The following is a 5,430-nucleotide window of genomic DNA, read 5'->3' on the forward strand; positions in this document are numbered from 1 at the left end:
AGGGTGAATATACTGGTTCTAGCTCACTTTTCCCCTTGTAAATGAATGGGGGATTTTCAGCGATTCCCTTTTTTTTTCCCCTAAAAATAAACCCCCTTTTTATCCGTTTTTCCCTGCTGTGCAGGGGTTTGGTTTTTTGTGAGGCAATGTTTTATGGTCGGATGCCCTTCCTGGACGCCTCTTACAACACAGGGATATGGTACACCTATTCTAACCGGGGCATACACCGGGACCAGTATACTGGTACTCATTTCGCCGACTTCGGAAGGATGACAGGCTGAGTCAACCCCCTGGTGTTAATTCAGCAGCTGAGCGGGATTTGAACTCAGGACACTGGGATCCCAAGCCACCACCCTAACCACTAGGCCAACACCAGGCTTTGTATATATATATAACCAGGCTATCCCAAGGTATATTTATTTGTCTCCCCTTTAACCTGGAGGTTGATCAGCTCACTCATTGAACCTATAAAGATTTGTTCATTCTCAAATTCCTTCAATAGTTTAATTTTCTTTGCACAATAATCCCCATCTAAAATATTGACAAACAAAACATTTGAATCTTTATATTTTTTAAGATACCCCTTTTGTGCCATTACGAAATGATAAACTTCTCTTAATGATCTCATCTGACCACCGCCCGAGTTGCAAATCATTTTTGTGTATAAACCACGCCATAAAAAAAGTTTTGTTTCAAATGTTTTCAGTTCATGCCGTGAAAATGAGGAAGTGTTTTTTGACACGGTCGTGCTGTGTGGTTTTAGACAGTCATGCTGTGAAAAAATAGGAACTATTCTGTGAGACAAGGTCTCGTGTTTATATTTTATCTCAGAACACGAACTGAAAACATTTGAATCAAAACCTTTTTAAGTATGTTTTGTAAATGATTCATACAATCGCCCAGTTATTTTCCAAGCTGGCATTTCCTGTGGCCGCACCCAATGCTTAGGGAATTTCCTCGTCGTTGCCTTATAAGTGATTCACCAGACAAAGTTTCTGCCAGACGGGATTTTCATTTTTACAACTGAGACATGGACGATCTTTCTTCCGATGAAGACAAAAGCTTACTACAGAGTTGGTAAGTTTGTGTATGGTTTTCTCTTTGAACGATGAAGCAAATGATTATTAATTAAATCATGATAATTCTGATATATATATATATATATATATATATATATATATATATATATATATATATATATATATATATGTATATATTTTTTCCCTGACAGGGCATTGGAAGAAATTGAGTTTACGTATCACGACGTGGTTCATGAAATTAATACTCTTATTGAAGAGATCAATGATTTTAGAAGAGAATTGAAAGACATTTACAATGAGTGGCATGAAGTCTTATCACGTCCTCTGATCTCGAAGGAATTAAACCAATGGTGAGACACGTGTGTGTGTGTGTCTGTCTTTCTACCTACCTCTCTCTGCTCTTATTGAAGAGATCAATGATTTATAATGACTGGTCTCTGATCTCGAATGAATTAAACCAATGGTGAGACACGTGTGTCTATGTGTGTCTATGTGTGTGTGTGTGTGTGTGTGTGTGTGTGTGTGTGTGTGTGTTTGTGTGTGTGTGTGTGTGTGTGTGTGTGTGTGTGTTGCTTTCCCTGTCTGTCTGTCTCTTCATCTATACCCTTGACTTATTATTATTATTTTTTTTTCAGCACTATCGCACAACATCAGCTGTTGAAGCAATCTTGTACAACACATGATTTTCTGGAGGTAAATATTTCTGAATTATTATTAATATCACTCTCTCTTTAGAATGTCATCTAATGTTGGTTGCATCATTAGTTTGGACGCGGTTTTGTCAGTACACTGGAATTAATTTTATTGACCTTGAAAGGATGACAGGCTGAGTCGGCCTCCTGGTGTGTTAATTCAGTGGTCAACGAGGCTGGTGTGTTAATTCAGTGGTCAACGAGGCTTGAACTTAGAACCAACAACAAGCTTACTAATATTACCATGTAATTATCTTTATAAAACCTAATTATTATCCACTTTTTGTTTCAAAACAGAATATGGTGTCTGAGTTTCGAAATCACAAGACATCTGAAGAAGATTGCTGGGAAAGATTATACATTCTCGCAAATGAATATTTAATATTTTCAATATTAATAAATTATATTTGTTTTGTATACAATTACTTGATTCTGAATTACAAAAAGAGAATCAAGACATGAAGGGAGGGTAGGTGCGCCCCCCCAATGACCCATCACCCCCTCATCCCATCCCTCCCCTCCCCATGTGTGTGTGTGGGGAAGGGTGGGGGGGTGGGATGAGGGAGGTGGTGGGTCAAGGGTGGGGGCGCACAGGGGGGATGAGGGGGGTGGGGCTTGTGTGGGAGGGGCTTGTGTGGGCGGGGCTTCGGTGGGGCTTGTGTGGGCGGGGTGTGTGTGTGTGGGGCTTGTGTGGGAGGGGTTTATGTGGGCGGGGCTTTGGTGGGGCTTGTGTGCGTGGGGTGTGTGTGGGCGGGGTTTATGTGGGTGGAGCTTGTGTGGGAGGGGTTTACGTGGACAGGCTTTATGTGTGTGGAGTTTTTGTGTGGAGCTTGTGTAGACAGGGCTTATGTGGGAGGGGTTTATGTGGGCAGGGGTTTATGTGGGTGGAGCTTATGTGGGAGGAGCGAATGTGGATGAAGTTTGTGTGGATCAATGGATGGGTGGAGAGATGGGTGGATGGGTGGATGAGTGGAGCTTGTGTGGATGGGTGGATAATTTTTTAATTAAATAAACATCTTGTGTGTGGGGGAACTAATTAACTAATCACTAATTATGTGAATATGGGTGGAGCTTGTGCGTGTGTGGAGCCTGTGCGGAGCTTGTGTGGAGCTTGTGTGGAGCTTGGGTGGAGTGTGTGTGTGGTGGGGGTTGTGTGGGGTTTGTGTGGGTGGGGCTTGTGTGGGTGGAGCCAAAAAGGGGCGGAGTCAAAAAAATTCAATTTAGTGGAGCTTGTGAGGGGTTTGTGTGTGGTGGGGTTTGTGTGGGGTTTGTGTGGGCGGGGCTTGTGTGGGCGGGGTTTGTGTGGGTGGAGTTAAACAGGGGCGGAGTCAAAAAATTTCAATTTATCTTTGTCTTTTGTAATTCCTGTGAATAAAATGAACCTAAAATCTCTTCCCCTTCCAAATCATATATTTTATAAGTCCAAGGAACCGTATCTATTACATCAACAATTTTAAAAAGCTCGTTGGTCCATCTTTTCGTATAACCTTTTTCAAAATGAGATTTCCACCTATATATTCTTACAATATCACCAACTTTGAACTTAGGTTTTCTGACATTAATCTCTTTTTCATATTTTAATTTTGTAAATGTTTCTGATGGTTTCATATTTGTTGCCGTGTGAATCGTGTCATTATACTTATCCACAATATCCTGAATAAAAGATGACCATTGTTGTGAACCGAGTTGTGTGAATTTTTTATATAGTCTCTCTTTTAAGGTAGGATTAAAACGTTCAACAACAACTGCCTTCCCTTCATTAAAGGTACTGTATAATGTAATACTGTTATTTTTTAGAAAATTCATAAATATCTTGTTATAAAACTCTCTACCCTCATCAGTCCACAATTTTTTAGGTTTTCTCTTACTTTTATTAAATATCTGTTGAAAAGCTAACATAAGAGTATTACCTGTTTTGTTTTTTAAAGGGACAACCCACACATATCTACTCAAATCAATAACGGTTAAAGCATACTTGTACCCCTTATCATTATTGAGTTCAATCAAATCAGCAGACCAGATATAATCTACTTCCTTGGAATAAACTTTCCTTCTCTGAAACTTTGTGAATATTGGTTTATGTAATTCATCAGCTAATTGCTCTTCAGTCTTAATGGCATCATTAGAGCTTACAAGTTTTTTGAATTTCTAAGTCCAAGTTTCAATTTAGCACTGATCATCTTCTTCACAATGAACCGATCAACTTTTTCTCTCAAGGTTGGATTTTGTATCAGAGACAAATTATACAACATTTCTCTATCGGCTTCATGCTTTTCTTCCAACGTTGTGGTATTCCCATAATCAATATCGTGTCTCATGCACACTTCATCAACTCTATTGATAGGTTGACTCCAGGATTTAGGATTGTCTGCCTCATCTAATCTTTTATCCAAGTTTGTACCTGGACCACAGAAAGAATACCCTGGAAGATGTAATTCCCCTGGTATTCCAGTAGTTGTAAATTTACTTCCTGATAAAAACTTTTGTATATCTCCTCCGAGTTTGTGTTTGGAGATAAATTGATTTTTTTTGAACCACACACCGAACATATACCTTTTTGTATAACCCTGTTATTTTTACTTTTAATATATGAAATATTTTTAGTATTAGTTTTCTTTTTACATTTGAGACAATAACTCATTTATTTATGTGAAAAATTCCTGCAGAGTGCAAAAACCTTTTTAGTTTCCAACATGCACATTTGGATCTTAATTTTTAAAACATAAAGAATCCTTAGAAATGCCTTCACTCTCTCCTCCATTTATTTAAGAAAAAACTTGAATTAAAATGAATAGCTTGACGATGTCAATAGTCTTGAAGAAAATATTGCAAATAGACTTGTCAATTCTTTGTTTTCCTCCTCGGTGGGTTGAGTTATTTTCTGTAATACCACCAATCTTTTTTGAATCTCACTGGTTTCCATATTTTGATATTTATTTTGTCTCACTCTTTCCTCCCTCTCCTCCCTCTCTCTCTTCTCTCTTTCCTCCCTCTCCTCCTTCTCTCTCTTCTCTCTTTCCTCCTTCTCTTTCTTCTCCCTCTCCTCCTTCTCTCTCTTCTCATTTTCCTCCTCTTCCCTCTCTTCTTCAACTCCTTCCTCGTCCCTTACTATCCTTGAATCGCTTACACCCCATAGAATATTATACATATATTCATCAGGATTTCTTGTTATTCCTGTATCCAAAATAATTTTTTTTACAACAGGAAACCAATAAAATTTCTTTTGAATTTCTAAAAGAGCCTTACCTTTTCTTAACTTTATAATTTTTTCATTATTTAACATTCTAATTAAATCTAAAGTTGTCGGTTTATCAACATCAGCATAATGCCAATCTTTTATTGAAAATACCTCATTCTTATGTTTTAGAACATATTTATTAAAATACCGAATACCCTTTTCTTGAAGGTATGCTTGAACACAGAAATGATAATTTTCTTGAAGCCTTCTTGCTGTCATTTATGTATTAGAAATATTTGTTAGAATAATATTATGGCACGAAACACCTCCCCATCTTCCCATAGTTAAATCATTTTGTATTTCCTTACTTATTATATATAATCCTGTTTTTTCTGTTTAAATGAGATAAACAAGGGCAAAACCATTATTATATTTACCCTTATTAAATTCTTTTATTTGTTGTTTACTAATCGTAGCCCCACAAAACTCATTCTCGATACCAAGTGGATAATATTCTTCC

General features: G+C 37.7%; 1 long non-coding RNA gene across 1 annotated transcript; it reads left to right on the plus strand.

Moving 5' to 3' along the window:
• The first annotated feature begins 334 nt into the window (after nucleotides 1–334).
• LOC147014227 (uncharacterized) lies at nucleotides 335–2,195 on the plus strand. Its single transcript, XR_015050430.1, has 4 exons — nucleotides 335–1,077; nucleotides 1,232–1,390; nucleotides 1,676–1,733; nucleotides 2,030–2,195. It is a non-coding gene; the product is annotated as an uncharacterized LOC147014227 (long non-coding RNA).
• The last annotated feature ends 3,235 nt before the right edge of the window (nucleotides 2,196–5,430 follow it).

Source organism: Eptatretus burgeri, chromosome 13 (assembly GCF_056783735.1).
Source record: "Eptatretus burgeri isolate ZD-2024b chromosome 13, Ebu_testis_v1, whole genome shotgun sequence".
Taxonomy (NCBI): domain Eukaryota; kingdom Metazoa; phylum Chordata; class Myxini; order Myxiniformes; family Myxinidae; genus Eptatretus; species Eptatretus burgeri.